This window comes from Lissotriton vulgaris, chromosome 10, assembly GCF_964263255.1.
Source record: "Lissotriton vulgaris chromosome 10, aLisVul1.2, whole genome shotgun sequence".
Lineage (NCBI taxonomy): Eukaryota > Metazoa > Chordata > Amphibia > Caudata > Salamandridae > Lissotriton > Lissotriton vulgaris.
In genome coordinates, this window is record NC_141698.1 from 534,946,105 (window position 1) to 534,971,670 (window position 25,566).

At 46.9% G+C, this 25,566-nt stretch overlaps 35 non-coding genes across 35 annotated transcripts; all 35 read right to left on the minus strand.

Annotated features, from left to right (window-relative positions):
* Nucleotides 1–132: 132 nt before the first annotated feature.
* Nucleotides 133–204, minus strand: TRNAP-UGG (transfer RNA proline (anticodon UGG)). Its single transcript has one exon. It is a non-coding gene; the product is annotated as a tRNA-Pro (tRNA).
* A 931-nt stretch (nucleotides 205–1,135) lies between these two features.
* Nucleotides 1,136–1,247, minus strand: TRNAL-CAA (transfer RNA leucine (anticodon CAA)). Its single transcript has 2 exons — nucleotides 1,210–1,247; nucleotides 1,136–1,181 (listed from the first exon to the last, which is right to left on the minus strand). It is a non-coding gene; the product is annotated as a tRNA-Leu (tRNA).
* Nucleotides 1,248–1,540: 293 nt separating this feature from the next.
* On the minus strand, nucleotides 1,541–1,613 carry TRNAV-AAC (transfer RNA valine (anticodon AAC)). The gene has a single exon. It is a non-coding gene; the product is annotated as a tRNA-Val (tRNA).
* A 385-nt stretch (nucleotides 1,614–1,998) lies between these two features.
* Nucleotides 1,999–2,070, minus strand: TRNAP-AGG (transfer RNA proline (anticodon AGG)). Its single transcript has one exon. It is a non-coding gene; the product is annotated as a tRNA-Pro (tRNA).
* Nucleotides 2,071–2,476: 406 nt separating this feature from the next.
* On the minus strand, nucleotides 2,477–2,549 carry TRNAV-UAC (transfer RNA valine (anticodon UAC)). The gene has a single exon. It is a non-coding gene; the product is annotated as a tRNA-Val (tRNA).
* A 384-nt stretch (nucleotides 2,550–2,933) lies between these two features.
* Nucleotides 2,934–3,005, minus strand: TRNAP-UGG (transfer RNA proline (anticodon UGG)). The gene has a single exon. It is a non-coding gene; the product is annotated as a tRNA-Pro (tRNA).
* A 930-nt stretch (nucleotides 3,006–3,935) lies between these two features.
* On the minus strand, nucleotides 3,936–4,047 carry TRNAL-CAA (transfer RNA leucine (anticodon CAA)). Its single transcript has 2 exons — nucleotides 4,010–4,047; nucleotides 3,936–3,981 (listed from the first exon to the last, which is right to left on the minus strand). It is a non-coding gene; the product is annotated as a tRNA-Leu (tRNA).
* Nucleotides 4,048–4,340: 293 nt separating this feature from the next.
* Nucleotides 4,341–4,413, minus strand: TRNAV-AAC (transfer RNA valine (anticodon AAC)). Its single transcript has one exon. It is a non-coding gene; the product is annotated as a tRNA-Val (tRNA).
* A 385-nt stretch (nucleotides 4,414–4,798) lies between these two features.
* On the minus strand, nucleotides 4,799–4,870 carry TRNAP-AGG (transfer RNA proline (anticodon AGG)). Its single transcript has one exon. It is a non-coding gene; the product is annotated as a tRNA-Pro (tRNA).
* Nucleotides 4,871–5,276: 406 nt separating this feature from the next.
* TRNAV-UAC (transfer RNA valine (anticodon UAC)) lies at nucleotides 5,277–5,349 on the minus strand. The gene has a single exon. It is a non-coding gene; the product is annotated as a tRNA-Val (tRNA).
* A 1,386-nt stretch (nucleotides 5,350–6,735) lies between these two features.
* Nucleotides 6,736–6,847, minus strand: TRNAL-CAA (transfer RNA leucine (anticodon CAA)). The gene is made up of 2 exons: nucleotides 6,810–6,847; nucleotides 6,736–6,781 (listed from the first exon to the last, which is right to left on the minus strand). It is a non-coding gene; the product is annotated as a tRNA-Leu (tRNA).
* Nucleotides 6,848–7,140: 293 nt separating this feature from the next.
* TRNAV-AAC (transfer RNA valine (anticodon AAC)) lies at nucleotides 7,141–7,213 on the minus strand. Its single transcript has one exon. It is a non-coding gene; the product is annotated as a tRNA-Val (tRNA).
* Nucleotides 7,214–7,598: 385 nt separating this feature from the next.
* On the minus strand, nucleotides 7,599–7,670 carry TRNAP-AGG (transfer RNA proline (anticodon AGG)). Its single transcript has one exon. It is a non-coding gene; the product is annotated as a tRNA-Pro (tRNA).
* Nucleotides 7,671–9,527: 1,857 nt separating this feature from the next.
* On the minus strand, nucleotides 9,528–9,639 carry TRNAL-CAA (transfer RNA leucine (anticodon CAA)). Its single transcript has 2 exons — nucleotides 9,602–9,639; nucleotides 9,528–9,573 (listed from the first exon to the last, which is right to left on the minus strand). It is a non-coding gene; the product is annotated as a tRNA-Leu (tRNA).
* Nucleotides 9,640–9,932: 293 nt separating this feature from the next.
* TRNAV-AAC (transfer RNA valine (anticodon AAC)) lies at nucleotides 9,933–10,005 on the minus strand. The gene has a single exon. It is a non-coding gene; the product is annotated as a tRNA-Val (tRNA).
* Nucleotides 10,006–10,390: 385 nt separating this feature from the next.
* TRNAP-AGG (transfer RNA proline (anticodon AGG)) lies at nucleotides 10,391–10,462 on the minus strand. The gene has a single exon. It is a non-coding gene; the product is annotated as a tRNA-Pro (tRNA).
* Nucleotides 10,463–10,868: 406 nt separating this feature from the next.
* On the minus strand, nucleotides 10,869–10,941 carry TRNAV-UAC (transfer RNA valine (anticodon UAC)). Its single transcript has one exon. It is a non-coding gene; the product is annotated as a tRNA-Val (tRNA).
* A 1,386-nt stretch (nucleotides 10,942–12,327) lies between these two features.
* Nucleotides 12,328–12,439, minus strand: TRNAL-CAA (transfer RNA leucine (anticodon CAA)). Its single transcript has 2 exons — nucleotides 12,402–12,439; nucleotides 12,328–12,373 (listed from the first exon to the last, which is right to left on the minus strand). It is a non-coding gene; the product is annotated as a tRNA-Leu (tRNA).
* A 293-nt stretch (nucleotides 12,440–12,732) lies between these two features.
* On the minus strand, nucleotides 12,733–12,805 carry TRNAV-AAC (transfer RNA valine (anticodon AAC)). The gene has a single exon. It is a non-coding gene; the product is annotated as a tRNA-Val (tRNA).
* A 385-nt stretch (nucleotides 12,806–13,190) lies between these two features.
* Nucleotides 13,191–13,262, minus strand: TRNAP-AGG (transfer RNA proline (anticodon AGG)). The gene has a single exon. It is a non-coding gene; the product is annotated as a tRNA-Pro (tRNA).
* A 1,858-nt stretch (nucleotides 13,263–15,120) lies between these two features.
* TRNAL-CAA (transfer RNA leucine (anticodon CAA)) lies at nucleotides 15,121–15,232 on the minus strand. The gene is made up of 2 exons: nucleotides 15,195–15,232; nucleotides 15,121–15,166 (listed from the first exon to the last, which is right to left on the minus strand). It is a non-coding gene; the product is annotated as a tRNA-Leu (tRNA).
* A 293-nt stretch (nucleotides 15,233–15,525) lies between these two features.
* TRNAV-AAC (transfer RNA valine (anticodon AAC)) lies at nucleotides 15,526–15,598 on the minus strand. Its single transcript has one exon. It is a non-coding gene; the product is annotated as a tRNA-Val (tRNA).
* Nucleotides 15,599–15,983: 385 nt separating this feature from the next.
* TRNAP-AGG (transfer RNA proline (anticodon AGG)) lies at nucleotides 15,984–16,055 on the minus strand. Its single transcript has one exon. It is a non-coding gene; the product is annotated as a tRNA-Pro (tRNA).
* A 406-nt stretch (nucleotides 16,056–16,461) lies between these two features.
* TRNAV-UAC (transfer RNA valine (anticodon UAC)) lies at nucleotides 16,462–16,534 on the minus strand. Its single transcript has one exon. It is a non-coding gene; the product is annotated as a tRNA-Val (tRNA).
* Nucleotides 16,535–16,918: 384 nt separating this feature from the next.
* TRNAP-UGG (transfer RNA proline (anticodon UGG)) lies at nucleotides 16,919–16,990 on the minus strand. The gene has a single exon. It is a non-coding gene; the product is annotated as a tRNA-Pro (tRNA).
* A 930-nt stretch (nucleotides 16,991–17,920) lies between these two features.
* TRNAL-CAA (transfer RNA leucine (anticodon CAA)) lies at nucleotides 17,921–18,032 on the minus strand. Its single transcript has 2 exons — nucleotides 17,995–18,032; nucleotides 17,921–17,966 (listed from the first exon to the last, which is right to left on the minus strand). It is a non-coding gene; the product is annotated as a tRNA-Leu (tRNA).
* Nucleotides 18,033–18,325: 293 nt separating this feature from the next.
* Nucleotides 18,326–18,398, minus strand: TRNAV-AAC (transfer RNA valine (anticodon AAC)). Its single transcript has one exon. It is a non-coding gene; the product is annotated as a tRNA-Val (tRNA).
* Nucleotides 18,399–18,783: 385 nt separating this feature from the next.
* TRNAP-AGG (transfer RNA proline (anticodon AGG)) lies at nucleotides 18,784–18,855 on the minus strand. Its single transcript has one exon. It is a non-coding gene; the product is annotated as a tRNA-Pro (tRNA).
* Nucleotides 18,856–19,261: 406 nt separating this feature from the next.
* TRNAV-UAC (transfer RNA valine (anticodon UAC)) lies at nucleotides 19,262–19,334 on the minus strand. Its single transcript has one exon. It is a non-coding gene; the product is annotated as a tRNA-Val (tRNA).
* A 1,386-nt stretch (nucleotides 19,335–20,720) lies between these two features.
* TRNAL-CAA (transfer RNA leucine (anticodon CAA)) lies at nucleotides 20,721–20,832 on the minus strand. The gene is made up of 2 exons: nucleotides 20,795–20,832; nucleotides 20,721–20,766 (listed from the first exon to the last, which is right to left on the minus strand). It is a non-coding gene; the product is annotated as a tRNA-Leu (tRNA).
* Nucleotides 20,833–21,125: 293 nt separating this feature from the next.
* On the minus strand, nucleotides 21,126–21,198 carry TRNAV-AAC (transfer RNA valine (anticodon AAC)). Its single transcript has one exon. It is a non-coding gene; the product is annotated as a tRNA-Val (tRNA).
* A 385-nt stretch (nucleotides 21,199–21,583) lies between these two features.
* On the minus strand, nucleotides 21,584–21,655 carry TRNAP-AGG (transfer RNA proline (anticodon AGG)). Its single transcript has one exon. It is a non-coding gene; the product is annotated as a tRNA-Pro (tRNA).
* Nucleotides 21,656–23,512: 1,857 nt separating this feature from the next.
* Nucleotides 23,513–23,624, minus strand: TRNAL-CAA (transfer RNA leucine (anticodon CAA)). The gene is made up of 2 exons: nucleotides 23,587–23,624; nucleotides 23,513–23,558 (listed from the first exon to the last, which is right to left on the minus strand). It is a non-coding gene; the product is annotated as a tRNA-Leu (tRNA).
* A 293-nt stretch (nucleotides 23,625–23,917) lies between these two features.
* Nucleotides 23,918–23,990, minus strand: TRNAV-AAC (transfer RNA valine (anticodon AAC)). Its single transcript has one exon. It is a non-coding gene; the product is annotated as a tRNA-Val (tRNA).
* Nucleotides 23,991–24,375: 385 nt separating this feature from the next.
* Nucleotides 24,376–24,447, minus strand: TRNAP-AGG (transfer RNA proline (anticodon AGG)). The gene has a single exon. It is a non-coding gene; the product is annotated as a tRNA-Pro (tRNA).
* Between the last annotated feature and the right edge of the window lie 1,119 nt (nucleotides 24,448–25,566).

The window sequence follows — 25,566 nt, forward strand, 5'->3', positions numbered from 1 at the left end:
CACTCCTTTATCATGTCAAAAGTGGAAAATAGCGTGCAGGGTAAGGAACCTTCTCGACATACACAGCGTCTTATAGCATTGAAAAGAAGAAAGGCTCCTATATGACAAGCAGCCTGAAAACTTTCACAGGATGGGCTCGTCCGGGATTTGAACCCGGGACCTCTCGCACCCAAAGCGAGAATCATACCCCTAGACCAACGAGCCTGAGTGGCCAAGAGACATTTTGAACAATTACTGAAGCGTCTTTCAGAAAATAGCAGGGCTATTTGGCTCGTCTCCCTATAAGTGAGCCACACAAAGTCATGTTTTCTCTCAAGTTGTTGTTTTTTCACTCCAGCAAGGAAGGGGGCAGCCAATCTCCTATCGGCCAGTGAGCAGTAAAAAGGCACAGATGAGAACAGCAAGCACTTTCTGGCACTTGTACTCCTCTGCAAGTCCTGGACCCTTGCTCCATAGACTTCCACACCAGAAGCAATGAAGGGCCCACCATTTCTTGCACCTGAGAAAGTGGTGTTTGATATTTGCATTCAAACGCGCTCGCTCAGCGCTCGATCAGGCTCGATCAGGCGAGATTTATATGAGTGGCTCACAGGCCTGAAACATTCACCTGGGAGACCCAGAGTGGCTGACTTCCCAGTATGGCCATTGTTGGGCGAGTCTCCTCCTTTCCTCCGACTCAATCTAGAATTGGCTGCAAATCACAAGAGGGAGTGCAATGTCCGTGTGTAGTGCCTACTCCCAGCTACCTCTCTGTCTTCCTTATGTAAATTAGAATTTGCAAGGGGGGACCATTGGCAATCTGCTCCTCCCACATAACCAGGAAGCCCTGTTGAACATGTCTGCCTGTGTTGTTCCAGGAACACTGCCTTCTCTGCCCAAAAGGTGGCAGGAGAGCCTCACAACAAATGATGGGATCAAATGCTTATTTCGAAACCCAGCATGGCAGTTACTGTGATGGAGTGCAAATGTAATGGAAGGTGTGCCTGAGGTGTCCCTTTCAGAAATACATGGAATTGTGATTGAGGGCCCAGCCTGGTGGATTTCTCTTTATTTACTACAGGTTCCTGCAAATATTGTGGTGTGTCTGGGGAATGCACTGCAAAAATTAGGAAGACTTAAGGGTGTAAAAGGGACCTGTAAGAAGTGGGATTTGAACCCACGCCTCCATGAGGAGACCAGAAGGCTCAGCATCACTGAAGATCAAGCTCTCTTGAGTCTGGCGCCTTAGACCACTCGGCCATCCTGACGGCTCAGGGTGTGCTTAGTTCTGACTCTTCTGTCTGCACCTGCCAACGTTTCCACTTACAACGTTCACAGCAATGTCACAGGTGTAAAGGCCCCAACAATACAACATAGCTTAAATAAAATAAAAATAGGCCCAAGAACAACCCCCAGATGATCGATGGAGATAACTTTGTTTCGTCTTCAAAGGTAAAGAAATTTTCTCACGGCTCACTGTGTTCAAAGACCACCTCTTCTTAAACTTGCATTGAGATAATAAGGTTTTAGAGTGTGCACAAAAAAAGCATCCAATGCACAGTGTTTCTGCCCGGTCTCGAACCGGGGACCTTTCGCGTGTTAGGCGAATGTGGTGACCACTACACTACAGAAACTACCTTGGTGCTTTCTACTGTTAGAGGAAAGTTTCTCTCAAGCCTTCACCCTACTTCTATTCTGCTGTATCAGCAGCGGCTCAGAATGTGCAGAACAAGTGTGAAAACCTCAGAGATATCATCCAACATGCTTGCAATTAGACGTATTCAAAACTCACTTGTGCAGGCATCGACAGGCAAATATCTGATGCCTAAATGCCAGCGAGTACAGCTTGGGAAAGCATCACCTGGGACACACTGAGACTAAGCAGGTAGGCAGATAAAGCATGGTGATCCATTTTTCTTCTGAGGTTAGAAATATGTTGTGCAACAATGCACCCAGTATAACGAGAAATAGTCAGGCATAGTGCAATTTTAGTAAGGTTTGTATGTTTACCTCTAAAAAGGGCTCGTCCGGGATTTGAACCCGGGACCTCTCGCAACCTAAGCGAGAATCATACCCCTAGACCAACGAGCCACGCAAGAGTCACCTCTGACACAGCTCCAGGGGTTAGTGGCAGCTAGCCAGTACATGCTGCTCTGTTCTGCAATATGATTGCTGTCTTTTTCATGACCGTCATCAAACAAGAAATTAAAAAGCCTCTGTCCTTCAGACAGTTTGTTTGCTTTAAGTGTCTGCTCGTGGTGAGGACAAGAGAAGCATTTCTGCTCTCATGCCTTGCTTTCATGAAGTAGGCCCACCCTACAGAGCAAAGTGCGAGCAAGCGAATGGCACAAGCTATCGTCACTTCTCTTTTCGAGCTGTCACTGAGATCTCTGGAGCACACTACGTCAGGCTGGTGAGGAATAGACAGCCTCTATTATCTCAGCTTTCCTATAAAGTGAGCCAGTAAATGCAAACACTGTGAAAAACAGCAAGCTGCTGTTTCTGCCCGGTCTCGAACCAGGGACCTTTCACGTGTAAGGCGAACGTGATAACCACTACACTACAGAAACAGACACTACCTCAGGAATCTTGTTGGCATGTATTGGGTTGGAATGCACAGACTAAAGGCCAACGTCCTTGAAGCTCAAAGTTGGGCTCTCCTTACCCGGTCTCTCCTTCTTTGGAAGACAGGAATGAGGACCACTTTTTTTCCAAGAGGCGATTTGGAAACCATATCCTGAAATGACACTAGAAAAACACTTTGCATGTAATGTTCCTACACTGCTGGTCCAGCCCAGAAAAGCAGTTGCAACGAAGTCCTGCACTCCTTTATCATGTCAAAAGTGGAAAATAGCGTGCAGGGTAAGGAACCTTCTCGACATACACAGCTTCTTATAGCATTGAAAAGAAGAAAGGCTCCTATATGACAAGCAGCCTGAAAACTTTCACAGGATGGGCTCGTCCGGGATTTGAACCCGGGACCTCTCGCACCCAAAGCGAGAATCATACCCCTAGACCAACGAGCCTGAGTGGCCAAGAGACATTTTGAACAATTACTGAAGCGTCTTTCAGAAAATAGCAGGGCTATTTGGCTCGTCTCCCTATAAGTGAGCCACACAAAGTCATGTTTTCTCTCAAGTTGTTGTTTTTTCACTCCAGCAAGGAAGGGGGCAGCCAATCTCCTATCGGCCAGTGAGCAGTAAAAAGGCACAGATGAGAACAGCAAGCACTTTCTGGCACTTGTACTCCTCTGCAAGTCCTGGACCCTTGCTCCATAGACTTCCACACCAGAAGCAATGAAGGGCCCACCATTTCTTGCACCTGAGAAAGTGGTGTTTGATATTTGCATTCAAACGCGCTCGCTCAGCGCTCGATCAGGCTCGATCAGGCGAGATTTATATGAGTGGCTACAGGCCTGAAACATTCACCTGGGAGACCCAGAGTGGCTGACTTCCCAGTATGGCCATTGTTGGGCGAGTCTCCTCCTTTCCTCCGACTCAATCTAGAATTGGCTGCAAATCACAAGAGGGAGTGCAATGTCCGTGTGTAGTGCCTACTCCCAGCTACCTCTCTGTCTTCCTTATGTAAATTAGAATTTGCAAGGGGGGACCATTGGCAATCTGCTCCTCCCACATAACCAGGAAGCCCTGTTGAACATGTCTGCCTGTGTTGTTCCAGGAACACAGCCTTCTCTGCCCAAAAGGTGGCAGGAGAGCCTCACAACAAATGATGGGATCAAATGCTTATTTCGAAACCCAGCATGGCAGTTACTGTGATGGAGTGCAAATGTAATGGAAGGTGTGCCTGAGGTGTCCCTTTCAGAAATACATGGAATTGTGATTTAGGGCCCAGCCTGGTGGATTTCTCTTTATTTACTACAGGTTCCTGCAAATATTGTGGTGTGTCTGGGGAATGCACTGCAAAAATTAGGAAGACTTAAGGGTGTAAAAGGGACCTGTCAGAAGTGGGATTTGAACCCACGCCTCCATGAGGAGACCAGAAGGCTCAGCATCACTGAAGATCAAGCTCTCTTGAGTCTGGCGCCTTAGACCACTCGGCCATCCTGACGGCTCAGGGTGTGCTTAGTTCTGACTCTTCTGTCTGCACCTGCCAACGTTTCCACTTACAACGTTCACAGCAATGCCACAGGTGTAAAGGCCCCAACAATACAACATAGCTTAAATAAAATAAAAATAGGCCCAAGAACAACCCCCAGATGATCGATGGAGATAACTTTGTTTCGTCTGCAAAGGTAAAGAAATTTTCTCACGGCTCACTGTGTTCAAAGACCACCTCTTCTTAAACTTGCATTGAGATAATAAGGTTTTAGAGTGTGCACAAAAAAAGCATCCAATGCACAGTGTTTCTGCCCGGTCTCGAACCGGGGACCTTTCGCATGTTAGGCGAACGTGATGACCACTACACTACAGAAACTACCTTGGTGCTTTTTACTGTTAGAGGAAAGTTTCTCTCAAGCCTTCACCCTACTTCTATTCTGCTGTATCAGCAGCGGCTCAGAATGTGCAGAACAAGTGTGAAAACCTCAGAGATATCATCCAACATGCTTGCAATTAGACGTATTCAAAACTCACTTGTGCAGGCATCGACAGGCAAATATCTGATGCCTAAATGCCAGCGAGTACAGCTTGGGAAAGCATCACCTGGGACACACTGAGACTAAGCAGGTAGGCAGATAAAGCATGGTGATCCATTTTTCTTCTGAGGTTAGAAATATGTTGTGCAACAATGCACCCAGTATAACGAGAAATAGTCAGGCATAGTGCAATTTTAGTAGGGTTTGTATGTTTACCTCTAAAAAGGGCTCGTCCGGGATTTGAACCCGGGACCTCTCGCACCCTAAGCGAGAATCATACCCCTAGACCAACGAGCCACGCAAGAGTCACCTCTGACACAGCTCCAGGGGTTAGTGGCAGCTAGCCAGTACATGCTGCTCTGTTCTGCAATATGATTGCTGTCTTTTTCATGACCGTCATCAAACAAGAAATTAAAAAGCCTCTGTCCTTCAGACAGTTTGTTTGCTTTAAGTGTCTGCTCGTGGTGAGGACAAGAGAAGCATTTCTGCTCTCATGCCTTGCTTTCATGAAGTAGGCCCACCCTACAGAGCAAAGTGCGAGCAAGCGAATGGCGCAAGCTATCGTCACTTCTCTTTTCGAGCTGTCACTGAGATCTCTGGAGCACACTACGTCAGGCTGGTGAGGAATAGACAGCCTCTATTATCTCAGCTTTCCTATAAAGTGAGCCAGTAAATGCAAACACTGTGAAAAACAGCAAGCTGCTGTTTCTGCCCGGTCTCGAACCAGGGACCTTTCACGTGTAAGGCGAACGTGATAACCACTACACTACAGAAACAGACACTACCTCAGGAATCTTGTTGGCATGTATTGGGTTGGAATGCACAGACTAAAGGCCAACGTCCTTGAAGCTCAAAGTTGGGCTCTCCTTACCCGGTCTCTCCTTCTTTGGAAGACAGGAATGAGGACCACTTTTTTTCCAAGAGGCGATTTGGAAACCATATCCTGAAATGACACTAGAAAAACACTTTGCATGTAATGTTCCTACACTGCTGGTCCAGCCCAGAAAAGCAGTTGCAACGAAGTCCTGCACTCCTTTATCATGTCAAAAGTGGAAAATAGCGTGCAGGGTAAGGAACCTTCTCGACATACACAGCGTCTTATAACATTGAAAAGAAGAAAGGCTCCTATATGACAAGCAGCCTGAAAACTTCCACAGGATGGGCTTGTCCGGGATTTGAACCCGGGACCTCTCGCACCCAAAGCGAGAATCATACCCCTAGACCAACGAGCCTGAGTGGCCAAGAGACATTTTGAACAATTACTGAAGCGTCTTTCAGAAAATAGCAGGGCTATTTGGCTCGTCTCCCTATAAGTGAGCCACACAAAGTCATGTTTTCTCTCAAGTTGTTGTTTTTTCACTCCAGCAAGGAAGGGGGCAGCCAATCTCCTATCGGCCAGTGAGCAGTAAAAAGGCACAGATGAGAACAGCAAGCACTTTCTGGCACTTGTACTCCTCTGCAAGTCCTGGACCCTTGCTCCATAGACTTCCACACCAGAAGCAATGAAGGGCCCACCATTTCTTGCACCTGAGAAAGTGGTGTTTGATATTTGCATTCAAACGCGCTCGCTCAGCGCTCGATCAGGCTCGATCAGGCGAGATTTATATGAGTGGCTACAGGCCTGAAACATTCACCTGGGAGACCCAGAGTGGCTGACTTCCCAGTATGGCCATTGTTGGGTGAGTCTCCTCCTTTCCTCCGACTCAATCTAGAATTGGCTGCAAATCACAAGAGGGAGTGCAATGTCCATGTGTAGTGCCTACTCCCAGCTACCTCTCTGTCTTCCTTATGTAAATTAGAATTTGCAAGGGGGAACCATTGGCAATATGCTCCTCCCACATAACCAGGAAGCCCTGTTGAACATGTCTGCCTGTGTTGTTCCAGGAACACTGCCTTCTCTGCCAAAAAGGTGGCAGGAGAGCCTCACAACAAATGATGGGATCAAATGCTTATTTCGAAACCCAGCATGGCAGTTACTGTGATGGAGTGCAAATGTAATGGAAGGTGTGCCTGAGGTGTCCCTTTCAGAAATACATGGAATTGTGATTGAGGGCCCAGCCTGGTGGATTTCTCTTTATTTACTACAGGTTCCTGCAAATATTGTGGTGTGTCTGGGGAATGCACTGCAAAAATTAGGAAGACTTAAGGGTGTAAAAGGGACCTGTCAGAAGTGGGATTTGAACCCACGCCTCCATGAGGAGACCAGAAGGCTCAGCATCACTGAAGATCAAGCTCTCTTGAGTCTGGCGCCTTAGACCACTCGGCCATCCTGACGGCTCAGGGTGTGCTTAGTTCTGACTCTTCTGTCTGCACCTGCCAACGTTTCCACTTACAACGTTCACAGCAATGTCACAGGTGTAAAGGCCCCAACAATACAACATAGCTTAAATAAAATAAAAATAGTCCCAAGAACAACCCCCAGATGATCGATGGAGATAACTTTGTTTCGTCTGCAAAGGTAAAGAAATTTTCTCACGGCTCACTGTGTCCAAAGACCACCTCTTCTTAAAATTGCATTGAGATAATAAGGTTTTAGAGTGTGCACAAAAAAAGCATCCAATGCACAGTGTTTCTGCCCGGTCTCGAACCGGGGACCTTTCGCGTGTTAGGTGAACGTGATGACCACTACACTACAGAAACTACCTTGGTGCTTTCTACTGTTAGAGGAAAGTTTCTCTCAAGCCTTCACCCTACTTCTATTCTGCTGTATCAGCAGCGGCTCAGAATGTGCAGAACAAGTGTGAAAACCTCAGAGATATCATCCAACATGCTTGCAATTAGACGTATTCAAAACTCACTTGTGCAGGCATCGACAGGCAAATATCTGATGCCTAAATGCCAGCGAGTACAGCTTGGGAAAGCATCACCTGGGACACACTGAGACTAAGCAGGTAGGCAGATAAAGCATGGTGATCCATTTTTCTTCTGAGGTTAGAAATATGTTGTGCAACAATGCACCCAGTATAACGAGAAATAGTCAGGCATAGTGCAATTTTAGTAGGGTTTGTATGTTTACCTCTAAAAAGGGCTCGTCCGGGATTTGAACCCGGGACCTCTCGCACCCTAAGCGAGAATCATACCCCTAGACCAATGAGCCACGCAAGAGTCACCTCTGACACAGCTCCAGGGGTTAGTGGCAGCTAGCCAGTACATGCTGCTCTGTTCTGCAATATGATTGCTGTCTTTTTCATGACCGTCATCAAACAAGAAATTAAAAAGCCTCTGTCCTTCAGACAGTTTGTTTGCTTTAAGTGTCTGCTCGTGGTGAGGACAAGAGAAGCATTTCTGCTCTCATGCCTTGCTTTCATAAAGTAGGCCCACCCTACAGAGCAAAGTGCGAGCAAGCGAATGGCGCAAGCTATCGTCACTTCTCTTTTCGAGCTGTCACTGAGATCTCTGGAGCACACTACGTCAGGCTGGTGAGGAATAGACAGCCTCTATTATCTCAGCTTTCCTATAAAGTGAGCCAGTAAATGCAAACACTGTGAAAAACAGCAAGCTGCTGTTTCTGCCCGGTCTCGACCTTTCGCGTGTAAGGCGAACGTGATAACCACTACACTACAGAAACAGACACCACCTCAGGAATCTTGTTGGCATGTATTGGGTTGGAATGCACAGACTAAAGGCCAACGTCCTTGAAGCTCAAAGTTGGGCTCTCCTTACCCGGTCTCTCTTTCTTTGGAAGACAGGAATGAGGACCACTTTTTTTCCAAGAGGCGATTTGGAAACCATATCCTGAAATGACACTAGAAAAACACTTTGCATGTAATGTTCCTACACTGCTGGTCCAGCCCAGAAAAGCAGTTGCAACGAAGTCCTGCACTCCTTTATCATGTCAAAAGTGGAAAATAGCGTGCAGGGTAAGGAACCTTCTCGACATACACAGCGTCTTATAGCATTGAAAAGAAGAAAGGCTCCTATATGACAAGCAGCCTGAAAACTTCCACAGGATGGGCTCGTCCGGGATTTGAACCCAGGACCTCTCGCACCCAAAGCGAGAATCATACCCCTAGACCAACGAGCCTGAGTGGCCAAGATACATTTTGAACAATTACTGAAGCGTCTTTCAGAAAATAGCAGGGCTATTTGGCTCGTCTCCCTATAAGTGAGCCACACAAAGTCATGTTTTCTCTCAAGTTGTTGTTTTTTCACTCCAGCAAGGAAGGGGGCAGCCAATCTCCTATCGGCCAGTGAGCAGTAAAAAGGCACAGATGAGAACAGCAACCACTTTCTGGCACTTGTACTCCTCTGCAAGTCCTGGACCCTTGCTCCATAGACTTCCACACCAGAAGCAATGAAGGGCCCACCATTTCTTGCACCTGAGAAAGTGGTGTTTGATATTTGCATTCAAACGCGCTCGCTCAGCGCTCGATCAGGCTCGATCAGGCGAGATTTATATGAGTGGCTACAGGCCTGAAACATTCACCTGGGAGACCCAGAGTGGCTGACTTCCCAGTATGGCCATTGTTGGGCGAGTCTCCTCCTTTCCTCCGACTCAATCTAGAATTGGCTGCAAATCACAAGAGGGAGTGCAATGTCCGTGTGTAGTGCCTACTCCCAGCTACCTCTCTGTCTTCCTTATGTAAATTAGAATTTGCAAGGGGGGACCATTGGCAATCTGCTCCTCCCACATAACCAGGAAGCCCTGTTGAACATGTCTGCCTGTGTTGTTCCAGGAACACAGCCTTCTCTGCCCAAAAGGTGGCAGGAGAGCCTCACAACAAATGATGGGATCAAATGCTTATTTCGAAACCCAGCATGGCAGTTACTGTGATGGAGTGCAAATGTAATGGAAGGTGTGCCTGAGGTGTCCCTTTCAGAAATACATGGAATTGTGATTTAGGGCCCAGCCTGGTGGATTTCTCTTTATTTACTACAGGTTCCTGCAAATATTGTGGTGTGTCTGGGGAATGCACTGCAAAAATTAGGAAGACTTAAGGGTGTAAAAGGGACCTGTCAGAAGTGGGATTTGAACCCACGCCTCCATGAGGAGACCAGAAGGCTCAGCATCACTGAAGATCAAGCTCTCTTGAGTCTGGCGCCTTAGACCACTCGGCCATCCTGACCGCTCAGGGTGTGCTTAGTTCTGACTCTTCTGTCTGCACCTGCCAACGTTTCCACTTACAACGTTCACAGCAATGCCACAGGTGTAAAGGCCCCAACAATACAACATAGCTTAAATAAAATAAAAATAGGCCCAAGAACAACCCCCAGATGATCGATGGAGATAACTTTGTTTCGTCTGCAAAGGTAAAGAAATTTTCTCACGGCTCACTGTGTTCAAAGACCACCTCTTCTTAAACTTGCATTGAGATAATAAGGTTTTAGAGTGTGCACAAAAAAAGCATCCAATGCACAGTGTTTCTGCCCGGTCTCGAACCGGGGACCTTTCGCATGTTAGGCGAACGTGATGACCACTACACTACAGAAACTACCTTGGTGCTTTTTACTGTTAGAGGAAAGTTTCTCTCAAGCCTTCACCCTACTTCTATTCTGCTGTATCAGCAGCGGCTCAGAATGTGCAGAACAAGTGTGAAAACCTCAGAGATATCATCCAACATGCTTGCAATTAGACGTATTCAAAACTCACTTGTGCAGGCATCGACAGGCAAATATCTGATGCCTAAATGCCAGCGAGTACAGCTTGGGAAAGCATCACCTGGGACACACTGAGACTAAGCAGGTAGGCAGATAAAGCATGGTGATCCATTTTTCTTCTGAGGTTAGAAATATGTTGTGCAACAATGCACCCAGTATAACGAGAAATAGTCAGGCATAGTGCAATTTTAGTAGGGTTTGTATGTTTACCTCTAAAAAGGGCTCGTCCGGGATTTGAACCCGGGACCTCTCGCACCCTAAGCGAGAATCATACCCCTAGACCAACGAGCCACGCAAGAGTCACCTCTGACACAGCTCCAGGGGTTAGTGGCAGCTAGCCAGTACATGCTGCTCTGTTCTGCAATATGATTGCTGTCTTTTTCATGACCGTCATCAAACAAGAAATTAAAAAGCCTCTGTCCTTCAGACAGTTTGTTTGCTTTAAGTGTCTGCTCGTGGTGAGGACAAGAGAAGCATTTCTGCTCTCATGCCTTGCTTTCATGAAGTAGGCCCACCCTACAGAGCAAAGTGCGAGCAAGCGAATGGCGCAAGCTATCGTCACTTCTCTTTTCGAGCTGTCACTGAGATCTCTGGAGCACACTACGTCAGGCTGGTGAGGAATAGACAGCCTCTATTATCTCAGCTTTCCTATAAAGTGAGCCAGTAAATGCAAACACTGTGAAAAACAGCAAGCTGCTGTTTCTGCCCGGTCTCGAACCAGGGACCTTTCACGTGTAAGGCGAACGTGATAACCACTACACTACAGAAACAGACACTACCTCAGGAATCTTGTTGGCATGTATTGGGTTGGAATGCACAGACTAAAGGCCAACGTCCTTGAAGCTCAAAGTTGGGCTCTCCTTACCCGGTCTCTCCTTCTTTGGAAGACAGGAATGAGGACCACTTTTTTTCCAAGAGGCGATTTGGAAACCATATCCTGAAATGACACTAGAAAAACACTTTGCATGTAATGTTCCTACACTGCTGGTCCAGCCCAGAAAAGCAGTTGCAACGAAGTCCTGCACTCCTTTATCATGTCAAAAGTGGAAAATAGCGTGCAGGGTAAGGAACCTTCTCGACATACACAGCGTCTTATAACATTGAAAAGAAGAAAGGCTCCTATATGACAAGCAGCCTGAAAACTTCCACAGGATGGGCTTGTCCGGGATTTGAACCCGGGACCTCTCGCACCCAAAGCGAGAATCATACCCCTAGACCAACGAGCCTGAGTGGCCAAGAGACATTTTGAACAATTACTGAAGCGTCTTTCAGAAAATAGCAGGGCTATTTGGCTCGTCTCCCTATAAGTGAGCCACACAAAGTCATGTTTTCTCTCAAGTTGTTGTTTTTTCACTCCAGCAAGGAAGGGGGCAGCCAATCTCCTATCGGCCAGTGAGCAGTAAAAAGGCACAGATGAGAACAGCAAGCACTTTCTGGCACTTGTACTCCTCTGCAAGTCCTGGACCCTTGCTCCATAGACTTCCACACCAGAAGCAATGAAGGGCCCACCATTTCTTGCACCTGAGAAAGTGGTGTTTGATATTTGCATTCAAACGCGCTCGCTCAGCGCTCGATCAGGCTCGATCAGGCGAGATTTATATGAGTGGCTACAGGCCTGAAACATTCACCTGGGAGACCCAGAGTGGCTGACTTCCCAGTATGGCCATTGTTGGGTGAGTCTCCTCCTTTCCTCCGACTCAATCTAGAATTGGCTGCAAATCACAAGAGGGAGTGCAATGTCCATGTGTAGTGCCTACTCCCAGCTACCTCTCTGTCTTCCTTATGTAAATTAGAATTTGCAAGGGGGAACCATTGGCAATATGCTCCTCCCACATAACCAGGAAGCCCTGTTGAACATGTCTGCCTGTGTTGTTCCAGGAACACTGCCTTCTCTGCCAAAAAGGTGGCAGGAGAGCCTCACAACAAATGATGGGATCAAATGCTTATTTCGAAACCCAGCATGGCAGTTACTGTGATGGAGTGCAAATGTAATGGAAGGTGTGCCTGAGGTGTCCCTTTCAGAAATACATGGAATTGTGATTGAGGGCCCAGCCTGGTGGATTTCTCTTTATTTACTACAGGTTCCTGCAAATATTGTGGTGTGTCTGGGGAATGCACTGCAAAAATTAGGAAGACTTAAGGGTGTAAAAGGGACCTGTCAGAAGTGGGATTTGAACCCACGCCTCCATGAGGAGACCAGAAGGCTCAGCATCACTGAAGATCAAGCTCTCTTGAGTCTGGCGCCTTAGACCACTCGGCCATCCTGACGGCTCAGGGTGTGCTTAGTTCTGACTCTTCTGTCTGCACCTGCCAACGTTTCCACTTACAACGTTCACAGCAATGTCACAGGTGTAAAGGCCCCAACAATACAACATAGCTTAAATAAAATAAAAATAGTCCCAAGAACAACCCCCAGATGATCGATGGAGATAACTTTGTTTCGTCTGCAAAGGTAAAGAAATTTTCTCACGGCTCACTGTGTCCAAAGACCACCTCTTCTTAAAATTGCATTGAGATAATAAGGTTTTAGAGTGTGCACAAAAAAAGCATCCAATGCACAGTGTTTCTGCCCGGTCTCGAACCGGGGACCTTTCGCGTGTTAGGCGAACGTGATGACCACTACACTACAGAAACTACCTTGGTGCTTTCTACTGTTAGAGGAAAGTTTCTCTCAAGCCTTCACCCTACTTCTATTCGGCTGTATCAGCAGCGGCTCAGAATGTGCAGAACAAGTGTGAAAACCTCAGAGATATCATCCAACATGCTTGCAATTAGACGTATTCAAAACTCACTTGTGCAGGCATCGACAGGCAAATATCTGATGCCTAAATGCCAGCGAGTACAGCTTGGGAAAGCATCACCTGGGACACACTGAGACTAAGCAGGTAGGCAGATAAAGCATGGTGATCCATTTTTCTTCTGAGGTTAGAAATATGTTGTGCAACAATGCACCCAGTATAACGAGAAATAGTCAGGCATAGTGCAATTTTAGTAGGGTTTGTATGTTTACCTCTAAAAAGGGCTCGTCCGGGATTTGAACCCGGGACCTCTCGCACCCTAAGCGAGAATCATACCCCTAGACCAATGAGCCACGCAAGAGTCACCTCTGACACAGCTCCAGGGGTTAGTGGCAGCTAGCCAGTACATGCTGCTCTGTTCTGCAATATGATTGCTGTCTTTTTCATGACCGTCATCAAACAAGAAATTAAAAAGCCTCTGTCCTTCAGACAGTTTGTTTGCTTTAAGTGTCTGCTCGTGGTGAGGACAAGAGAAGCATTTCTGCTCTCATGCCTTGCTTTCATAAAGTAGGCCCACCCTACAGAGCAAAGTGCGAGCAAGCGAATGGCGCAAGCTATCGTCACTTCTCTTTTCGAGCTGTCACTGAGATCTCTGGAGCACACTACGTCAGGCTGGTGAGGAATAGACAGCCTCTATTATCTCAGCTTTCCTATAAAGTGAGCCAGTAAATGCAAACACTGTGAAAAACAGCAAGCTGCTGTTTCTGCCCGGTCTCGACCTTTCGCGTGTAAGGCGAACGTGATAACCACTACACTACAGAAACAGACACCACCTCAGGAATCTTGTTGGCATGTATTGGGTTGGAATGCACAGACTAAAGGCCAACGTCCTTGAAGCTCAAAGTTGGGCTCTCCTTACCCGGTCTCTCTTTCTTTGGAAGACAGGAATGAGGACCACTTTTTTTCCAAGAGGCGATTTGGAAACCATATCCTGAAATGACACTAGAAAAACACTTTGCATGTAATGTTCCTACACTGCTGGTCCAGCCCAGAAAAGCAGTTGCAACGAAGTCCTGCACTCCTTTATCATGTCAAAAGTGGAAAATAGCGTGCAGGGTAAGGAACCTTCTCGACATACACAGCGTCTTATAGCATTGAAAAGAAGAAAGGCTCCTATATGACAAGCAGCCTGAAAACTTCCACAGGATGGGCTCGTCCGGGATTTGAACCCAGGACCTCTCGCACCCAAAGCGAGAATCATACCCCTAGACCAACGAGCCTGAGTGGCCAAGATACATTTTGAACAATTACTGAAGCGTCTTTCAGAAAATAGCAGGGCTATTTGGCTCGTCTCCCTATAAGTGAGCCACACAAAGTCATGTTTTCTCTCAAGTTGTTGTTTTTTCACTCCAGCAAGGAAGGGGGCAGCCAATCTCCTATCGGCCAGTGAGCAGTAAAAAGGCACAGATGAGAACAGCAACCACTTTCTGGCACTTGTACTCCTCTGCAAGTCCTGGACCCTTGCTCCATAGACTTCCACACCAGAAGCAATGAAGGGCCCACCATTTCTTGCACCTGAGAAAGTGGTGTTTGATATTTGCATTCAAACGCGCTCGCTCAGCGCTCGATCAGGCTCGATCAGGCGAGATGTATATGAGTGGCTCACAGGCCTGAAACATTCACCTGGGAGACCCAGAGTGGCTGACTTCCCAGTATGGCCATTGTTGGGCGAGTCTCCTCCTTTCCTCCGACTCAATCTAGAATTGGCTGCAAATCACAAGAGGGAGTGCAATGTCCGTGTGTAGTGCCTACTCCCAGCTACCTCTCTGTCTTCCTTATGTAAATTAGAATTTGCATGGGGGGACCATTGGCAATCTGCTCCTCCCACATAACCAGGAAGCCCTGTTGAACATGTCTGCCTGTGTTGTTCCAGAAACACTGCCTTCTCTGCCCAAAAGGTGGCAGGAGAGCCTCACAACAAATGATGGGATCAAATGCTTATTTCGAAACCCAGCATGGCAGTTACTGTGATGGAGTGCAAATGTAATGGAAGGTGTGCCTGAGGTGTCCCTTTCAGAAATACATGGAATTGTGATTGAGGGCCCAGCCTGGTGGATTTCTCTTTATTTACTACAGGTTCCTGCAAATATTGTGGTGTGTCTGGGGAAAACACTGCAAAAATTAGGAAGACTTAATGGTGTAAAAGGGACCTGTCAGAAGTGGGATTTGAACCCACGCCTCCATGAGGAGACCAGAAGGCTCAGCATCACTGAAGATCAAGCTCTCTTGAGTCTGGCGCCTTAGACCACTCGGCCATCCTGACGGCTCAGGGTGTGCTTAGTTCTGACTCTTCTGTCTGCACCTGCCAACGTTTCCACTTACAACGTTCACAGCAATGTCACAGGTGTAAAGGCCCCAACAATACAACATAGCTTAAATAAAATAAAAATAGGCCCAAGAACAACCCCCAGATGATCGATGGAGATAACTTTGTTTCGTCTGCAAAGGTAAAGAAATTTTCTCACGGCTCACTGTGTCCAAAGACCACCTCTTCTTAAACTTGCATTGAGATAATAAGGTTTTAGAGTGTGCACAAAAAAAGCATCCAATGCACAGTGTTTCTGCCCGGTCTCAAACCGGGGACCTTTCGCGTGTTAGGCGAACGTGATGACCACTACACTACAGAAACTACCTTGGTGCTTTCTACTGTTAGAGGAAAGTTTCTCTCAAGCCTTCACCCTACTTCTATTCTGCTGTATCAGCAGCGGCTCAGAATGTGCAGAACAAGTGTGAAAACCTCAGAGATATCATCCAACATGCTTGCAATTAGACGTATTCAAAACTCACTTGTGCAGGCATCGACAGGCAAATATCTGATGCCTAAATGCCAGCGAGTACAGCTTGGGAAAGCATCACCTGGGACACACTGAGACTAAGCAGGTAGGCAGATAAAGCATGGTGATCCATTTTTCTTCTGAGGTTAGAAATATGTTGTGCAACAATGCACCCAGTATAACGAGAAATAGTCAGGCATAGTGCAATTTTAGTAAGGTTTGTATGTTTACCTCTAAAAAGGGCTCGTCCGGGATTTGAACCCGGGACCTCTCGCAACCTAAGCGAGAATCATACCCCTAGACCAACGAGCCACGCAAGAGTCACCTCTGACACAGCTCCAGGGGTTAGTGGCAGCTAGCCAGTACATGCTGCTCTGTTCTGCAATATGATTGCTGTCTTTTTCATGACCGTCATCAAACAAGAAATTAAAAAGCCTCTGTCCTTCAGACAGTTTGTTTGCTTTAAGTGTCTGCTCGTGGTGAGGACAAGAGAAGCATTTCTGCTCTCATGCCTTGCTTTCATGAAGTAGGCCCACCCTACAGAGCAAAGTGCGAGCAAGCGAATGGCACAAGCTATCGTCACTTCTCTTTTCGAGCTGTCACTGAGATCTCTGGAGCACACTACGTCAGGCTGGTGAGGAATAGACAGCCTCTATTATCTCAGCTTTCCTATAAAGTGAGCCAGTAAATGCAAACACTGTGAAAAACAGCAAGCTGCTGTTTCTGCCCGGTCTCGAACCAGGGACCTTTCACGTGTAAGGCGAACGTGATAACCACTACACTACAGAAACAGACACTACCTCAGGAATCTTGTTGGCATGTATTGGGTTGGAATGCACAGACTAAAGGCCAACGTCCTTGAAGCTCAAAGTTGGGCTCTCCTTACCCGGTCTCTCCTTCTTTGGAAGACAGGAATGAGGACCACTTTTTTTCCAAGAGGCGATTTGGAAACCATATCCTGAAATGACACTAGAAAAACACTTTGCATGTAATGTTCCTACACTGCTGGTCCAGCCCAGAAAAGCAGTTGCAACGAAGTCCTGCACTCCTTTATCATGTCAAAAGTGGAAAATAGCGTGCAGGGTAAGGAATCTTCTCGACATACACAGCTTCTTATAGCATTGAAAAGAAGAAAGGCTCCTATATGACAAGCAGCCTGAAAACTTTCACAGGATGGGCTCGTCCGGGATTTGAACCCGGGACCTCTCGCACCCAAAGCGAGAATCATACCCCTAGACCAACGAGCCTGAGTGGCCAAGAGACATTTTGAACAATTACTGAAGCGTCTTTCAGAAAATAGCAGGGCTATTTGGCTCGTCTCCCTATAAGTGAGCCACACAAAGTCATGTTTTCTCTCAAGTTGTTGTTTTTTCACTCCAGCAAGGAAGGGGGCAGCCAATCTCCTATCGGCCAGTGAGCAGTAAAAAGGCACAGATGAGAACAGCAAGCACTTTCTGGCACTTGTACTCCTCTGCAAGTCCTGGACCCTTGCTCCATAGACTTCCACACCAGAAGCAATGAAGGGCCCACCATTTCTTGCACCTGAGAAAGTGGTGTTTGATATTTGCATTCAAACGCGCTCGCTCAGCGCTCGATCAGGCTCGATCAGGCGAGATTTATATGAGTGGCTACAGGCCTGAAACATTCACCTGGGAGACCCAGAGTGGCTGACTTCCCAGTATGGCCATTGTTGGGCGAGTCTCCTCCTTTCCTCCGACTCAATCTAGAATTGGCTGCAAATCACAAGAGGGAGTGCAATGTCCGTGTGTAGTGCCTACTCCCAGCTACCTCTCTGTCTTCCTTATGTAAATTAGAATTTGCAAGGGGGGACCATTGGCAATCTGCTCCTCCCACATAACCAGGAAGCCCTGTTGAACATGTCTGCCTGTGTTGTTCCAGGAACACAGCCTTCTCTGCCCAAAAGGTGGCAGGAGAGCCTCACAACAAATGATGGGATCAAATGCTTATTTCGAAACCCAGCATGGCAGTTACTGTGATGGAGTGCAAATGTAATGGAAGGTGTGCCTGAGGTGTCCCTTTCAGAAATACATGGAATTGTGATTTAGGGCCCAGCCTGGTGGATTTCTCTTTATTTACTACAGGTTCCTGCAAATATTGTGGTGTGTCTGGGGAATGCACTGCAAAAATTAGGAAGACTTAAGGGTGTAAAAGGGACCTGTCAGAAGTGGGATTTGAACCCACGCCTCCATGAGGAGACCAGAAGGCTCAGCATCACTGAAGATCAAGCTCTCTTGAGTCTGGCGCCTTAGACCACTCGGCCATCCTGACGGCTCAGGGTGTGCTTAGTTCTGACTCTTCTGTCTGCACCTGCCAACGTTTCCACTTACAACGTTCACAGCAATGCCACAGGTGTAAAGGCCCCAACAATACAACATAGCTTAAATAAAATAAAAATAGGCCCAAGAACAACCCCCAGATGATCGATGGAGATAACTTTGTTTCGTCTGCAAAGGTAAAGAAATTTTCTCACGGCTCACTGTGTTCAAAGACCACCTCTTCTTAAACTTGCATTGAGATAATAAGGTTTTAGAGTGTGCACAAAAAAAGCATCCAATGCACAGTGTTTCTGCCCGGTCTCGAACCGGGGACCTTTCGCATGTTAGGCGAACGTGATGACCACTACACTACAGAAACTACCTTGGTGCTTTTTACTGTTAGAGGAAAGTTTCTCTCAAGCCTTCACCCTACTTCTATTCTGCTGTATCAGCAGCGGCTCAGAATGTGCAGAACAAGTGTGAAAACCTCAGAGATATCATCCAACATGCTTGCAATTAGACGTATTCAAAACTCACTTGTGCAGGCATCGACAGGCAAATATCTGATGCCTAAATGCCAGCGAGTACAGCTTGGGAAAGCATCACCTGGGACACACTGAGACTAAGCAGGTAGGCAGATAAAGCATGGTGATCCAATTTTCTTCTGAGGTTAGAAATATGTTGTGCAACAATGCACCCAGTATAACGAGAAATAGTCAGGCATAGTGCAATTTTAGTAGGGTTTGTATGTTTACCTCTAAAAAGGGCTCGTCCGGGATTTGAACCCGGGACCTCTCGCACCCTAAGCGAGAATCATACCCCTAGACCAACGAGCCACGCAAGAGTCACCTCTGACACAGCTCCAGGGGTTAGTGGCAGCTAGCCAGTACATGCTGCTCTGTTCTGCAATATGATTGCTGTCTTTTTCATGACCGTCATCAAACAAGAAATTAAAAAGCCTCTGTCCTTCAGACAGTTTGTTTGCTTTAAGTGTCTGCTCGTGGTGAGGACAAGAGAAGCATTTCTGCTCTCATGCCTTGCTTTCATGAAGTAGGCCCACCCTACAGAGCAAAGTGCGAGCAAGCGAATGGCGCAAGCTATCGTCACTTCTCTTTTCGAGCTGTCACTGAGATCTCTGGAGCACACTACGTCAGGCTGGTGAGGAATAGACAGCCTCTATTATCTCAGCTTTCCTATAAAGTGAGCCAGTAAATGCAAACACTGTGAAAAACAGCAAGCTGCTGTTTCTGCCCGGTCTCGAACCAGGGACCTTTCACGTGTAAGGCGAACGTGATAACCACTACACTACAGAAACAGACACTACCTCAGGAATCTTGTTGGCATGTATTGGGTTGGAATGCACAGACTAAAGGCCAACGTCCTTGAAGCTCAAAGTTGGGCTCTCCTTACCCGGTCTCTCCTTCTTTGGAAGACAGGAATGAGGACCACTTTTTTTCCAAGAGGCGATTTGGAAACCATATCCTGAAATGACACTAGAAAAACACTTTGCATGTAATGTTCCTACACTGCTGGTCCAGCCCAGAAAAGCAGTTGCAACGAAGTCCTGCACTCCTTTATCATGTCAAAAGTGGAAAATAGCGTGCAGGGTAAGGAACCTTCTCGACATACACAGCGTCTTATAACATTGAAAAGAAGAAAGGCTCCTATATGACAAGCAGCCTGAAAACTTCCACAGGATGGGCTTGTCCGGGATTTGAACCCTGGACCTCTCGCACCCAAAGCGAGAATCATACCCCTAGACCAACGAGCCTGAGTGGCCAAGAGACATTTTGAACAATTACTGAAGCGTCTTTCAGAAAATAGCAGGGCTATTTGGCTCGTCTCCCTATAAGTGAGCCACACAAAGTCATGTTTTCTCTCAAGTTGTTGTTTTTTCACTCCAGCAAGGAAGGGGGCAGCCAATCTCCTATCGGCCAGTGAGCAGTAAAAAGGCACAGATGAGAACAGCAAGCACTTTCTGGCACTTGTACTCCTCTGCAAGTCCTGGACCCTTGCTCCATAGACTTCCACACCAGAAGCAATGAAGGGCCCACCATTTCTTGCACCTGAGAAAGTGGTGTTTGATATTTGCATTCAAACGCGCTCGCTCAGCGCTCGATCAGGCTCGATCAGGCGAGATTTATATGAGTGGCTACAGGCCTGAAACATTCACCTGGGAGACCCAGAGTGGCTGACTTCCCAGTATGGCCATTGTTGGGTGAGTCTCCTCCTTTCCTCCGACTCAATCTAGAATTGGCTGCAAATCACAAGAGGGAGTGCAATGTCCATGTGTAGTGCCTACTCCCAGCTACCTCTCTGTCTTCCTTATGTAAATTAGAATTTGCAAGGGGGAACCATTGGCAATATGCTCCTCCCACATAACCAGGAAGCCCTGTTGAACATGTCTGCCTGTGTTGTTCCAGGAACACTGCCTTCTCTGCCAAAAAGGTGGCAGGAGAGCCTCACAACAAATGATGGGATCAAATGCTTATTTCGAAACCCAGCATGGCAGTTACTGTGATGGAGTGCAAATGTAATGGAAGGTGTGCCTGAGGTGTCCCTTTCAGAAATACATGGAATTGTGATTGAGGGCCCAGCCTGGTGGATTTCTCTTTATTTACTACAGGTTCCTGCAAATATTGTGGTGTGTCTGGGGAATGCACTGCAAAAATTAGGAAGACTTAAGGGTGTAAAAGGGACCTGTCAGAAGTGGGATTTGAACCCACGCCTCCATGAGGAGACCAGAAGGCTCAGCATCACTGAAGATCAAGCTCTCTTGAGTCTGGCGCCTTAGACCACTCGGCCATCCTGACGGCTCAGGGTGTGCTTAGTTCTGACTCTTCTGTCTGCACCTGCCAACGTTTCCACTTACAACGTTCACAGCAATGTCACAGGTGTAAAGGCCCCAACAATACAACATAGCTTAAATAAAATAAAAATAGTCCCAAGAACAACCCCCAGATGATCGATGGAGATAACTTTGTTTCGTCTGCAAAGGTAAAGAAATTTTCTCACGGCTCACTGTGTCCAAAGACCACCTCTTCTTAAAATTGCATTGAGATAATAAGGTTTTAGAGTGTGCACAAAAAAAGCATCCAATGCACAGTGTTTCTGCCCGGTCTCGAACCGGGGACCTTTCGCGTGTTAGGCAAACGTGATGACCACTACACTACAGAAACTACCTTGGTGCTTTCTACTGTTAGAGGAAAGTTTCTCTCAAGCCTTCACCCTACTTCTATTCTGCTGTATCAGCAGCGGCTCAGAATGTGCAGAACAAGTGTGAAAACCTCAGAGATATCATCCAACATGCTTGCAATTAGACGTATTCAAAACTCACTTGTGCAGGCATCGACAGGCAAATATCTGATGCCTAAATGCCAGCGAGTACAGCTTGGGAAAGCATCACCTGGGACACACTGAGACTAAGCAGGTAGGCAGATAAAGCATGGTGATCCATTTTTCTTCTGAGGTTAGAAATATGTTGTGCAACAATGCACCCAGTATAACGAGAAATAGTCAGGCATAGTGCAATTTTAGTAGGGTTTGTATGTTTACCTCTAAAAAGGGCTCGTCCGGGATTTGAACCCGGGACCTCTCGCACCCTAAGCGAGAATCATACCCCTAGACCAATGAGCCACGCAAGAGTCACCTCTGACACAGCTCCAGGGGTTAGTGGCAGCTAGCCAGTACATGCTGCTCTGTTCTGCAATATGATTGCTGTCTTTTTCATGACCGTCATCAAACAAGAAATTAAAAAGCCTCTGTCCTTCAGACAGTTTGTTTGCTTTAAGTGTCTGCTCGTGGTGAGGACAAGAGAAGCATTTCTGCTCTCATGCCTTGCTTTCATGAAGTAGGCCCACCCTACAGAGCAAAGTGCGAGCAAGCGAATGGCGCAAGCTATCGTCACTTCTCTTTTCGAGCTGTCACTGAGATCTCTGGAGCACACTACGTCAGGCTGGTGAGGAATAGACAGCCTCTATTATCTCAGCTTTCCTATAAAGTGAGCCAGTAAATGCAAACACTGTGAAAAACAGCAAGCTGCTGTTTCTGCCCGGTCTCGACCTTTCGCGTGTAAGGCGAACGTGATAACCACTACACTACAGAAACAGACACCACCTCAGGAATCTTGTTGGCATGTATTGGGTTGGAATGCACAGACTAAAGGCCAACGTCCTTGAAGCTCAAAGTTGGGCTCTCCTTACCCGGTCTCTCTTTCTTTGGAAGACAGGAATGAGGACCACTTTTTTTCCAAGAGGCGATTTGGAAACCATATCCTGAAATGACACTAGAAAAACACTTTGCATGTAATGTTCCTACACTGCTGGTCCAGCCCAGAAAAGCAGTTGCAACGAAGTCCTGCACTCCTTTATCATGTCAAAAGTGGAAAATAGCGTGCAGGGTAAGGAACCTTCTCGACATACACAGCGTCTTATAGCATTGAAAAGAAGAAAGGCTCCTATATGACAAGCAGCCTGAAAACTTCCACAGGATGGGCTCGTCCGGGATTTGAACCCAGGACCTCTCGCACCCAAAGCGAGAATCATACCCCTAGACCAACGAGCCTGAGTGGCCAAGATACATTTTGAACAATTACTGAAGCGTCTTTCAGAAAATAGCAGGGCTATTTGGCTCGTCTCCCTATAAGTGAGCCACACAAAGTCATGTTTTCTCTCAAGTTGTTGTTTTTTCACTCCAGCAAGGAAGGGGGCAGCCAATCTCCTATCGGCCAGTGAGCAGTAAAAAGGCACAGATGAGAACAGCAACCACTTTCTGGCACTTGTACTCCTCTGCAAGTCCTGGACCCTTGCTCCATAGACTTCCACACCAGAAGCAATGAAGGGCCCACCATTTCTTGCACCTGAGAAAGTGGTGTTTGATATTTGCATTCAAACGCGCTCGCTCAGCGCTCGATCAGGCTCGATCAGGCGAGATTTATATGAGTGGCTACAGGCCTGAAACATTCACCTGGGAGACCCAGAGTGGCTGACTTCCCAGTATGGCCATTGTTGGGTGAGTCTCCTCCTTTCCTCCGACTCAATCTAGAATTGGCTGCAAATCACAAGAGGGAGTGCAATGTCCATGTGTAGTGCCTACTCCCAGCTACCTCTCTGTCTTCCTTATGTAAATTAGAATTTGCAAGGGGGAACCATTGGCAATATGCTCCTCCCACATAACCAGGAAGCCCTGTTGAACATGTCTGCCTGTGTTGTTCCAGGAACACTGCCTTCTCTGCCAAAAAGGTGGCAGGAGAGCCTCACAACAAATGATGGGATCAAATGCTTATTTCGAAACCCAGCATGGCAGTTACTGTGATGGAGTGCAAATGTAATGGAAGGTGTGCCTGAGGTGTCCCTTTCAGAAATACATGGAATTGTGATTGAGGGCCCAGCCTGGTGGATTTCTCTTTATTTACTACAGGTTCCTGCAAATATTGTGGTGTGTCTGGGGAATGCACTGCAAAAATTAGGAAGACTTAAGGGTGTAAAAGGGACCTGTCAGAAGTGGGATTTGAACCCACGCCTCCATGAGGAGACCAGAAGGCTCAGCATCACTGAAGATCAAGCTCTCTTGAGTCTGGCGCCTTAGACCACTCGGCCATCCTGACGGCTCAGGGTGTGCTTAGTTCTGACTCTTCTGTCTGCACCTGCCAACGTTTCCACTTACAACGTTCACAGCAATGTCACAGGTGTAAAGGCCCCAACAATACAACATAGCTTAAATAAAATAAAAATAGTCCCAAGAACAACCCCCAGATGATCGATGGAGATAACTTTGTTTCGTCTGCAAAGGTAAAGAAATTTTCTCACGGCTCACTGTGTCCAAAGACCACCTCTTCTTAAAATTGCATTGAGATAATAAGGTTTTAGAGTGTGCACAAAAAAAGCATCCAATGCACAGTGTTTCTGCCCGGTCTCGAACCGGGGACCTTTCGCGTGTTAGGCAAACGTGATGACCACTACACTACAGAAACTACCTTGGTGCTTTCTACTGTTAGAGGAAAGTTTCTCTCAAGCCTTCACCCTACTTCTATTCTGCTGTATCAGCAGCGGCTCAGAATGTGCAGAACAAGTGTGAAAACCTCAGAGATATCATCCAACATGCTTGCAATTAGACGTATTCAAAACTCACTTGTGCAGGCATCGACAGGCAAATATCTGATGCCTAAATGCCAGCGAGTACAGCTTGGGAAAGCATCACCTGGGACACACTGAGACTAAGCAGGTAGGCAGATAAAGCATGGTGATCCATTTTTCTTCTGAGGTTAGAAATATGTTGTGCAACAATGCACCCAGTATAACGAGAAATAGTCAGGCATAGTGCAATTTTAGTAGGGTTTGTATGTTTACCTCTAAAAAGGGCTCGTCCGGGATTTGATCCCGGGACCTCTCGCACCCTAAGCGAGAATCATACCCCTAGACCAATGAGCCACGCAAGAGTCACCTCTGACACAGCTCCAGGGGTTAGTGGCAGCTAGCCAGTACATGCTGCTCTGTTCTGCAATATGATTGCTGTCTTTTTCATGACCGTCATCAAACAAGAAATTAAAAAGCCTCTGTCCTTCAGACAGTTTGTTTGCTTTAAGTGTCTGCTCGTGGTGAGGACAAGAGAAGCATTTCTGCTCTCATGCCTTGCTTTCATGAAGTAGGCCCACCCTACAGAGCAAAGTGCGAGCAAGCGAATGGCGCAAGCTATCGTCACTTCTCTTTTCGAGCTGTCACTGAGATCTCTGGAGCACACTACGTCAGGCTGGTGAGGAATAGACAGCCTCTATTATCTCAGCTTTCCTATAAAGTGAGCCAGTAAATGCAAACACTGTGAAAAACAGCAAGCTGCTGTTTCTGCCCGGTCTCGACCTTTCGCGTGTAAGGCGAACGTGATAACCACTACACTACAGAAACAGACACCACCTCAGGAATCTTGTTGGCATGTATTGGGTTGGAATGCACAGACTAAAGGCCAACGTCCTTGAACCTCAAAGTTGGGCTCTCCTTACCCGGTCTCTCTTTCTTTGGAAGACAGGAATGAGGACCACTTTTTTTCCAAGAGGCGATTTGGAAACCATATCCTGAAATGACACTAGAAAAACACTTTGCATGTAATGTTCCTACACTGCTGGTCCAGCCCAGAAAAGCAGTTGCAACGAAGTCCTGCACTCCTTTATCATGTCAAAAGTGGAAAATAGCGTGCAGGGTAAGGAACCTTCTCGACATACACAGCGTCTTATAGCATTGAAAAGAAGAAAGGCTCCTATATGACAAGCAGCCTGAAAACTTCCACAGGATGGGCTCGTCCGGGATTTGAACCCAGGACCTCTCGCACCCAAAGCGAGAATCATACCCCTAGACCAACGAGCCTGAGTGGCCAAGATACATTTTGAACAATTACTGAAGCGTCTTTCAGAAAATAGCAGGGCTATTTGGCTCGTCTCCCTATAAGTGAGCCACACAAAGTCATGTTTTCTCTCAAGTTGTTGTTTTTTCACTCCAGCAAGGAAGGGGGCAGCCAATCTCCTATCGGCCAGTGAGCAGTAAAAAGGCACAGATGAG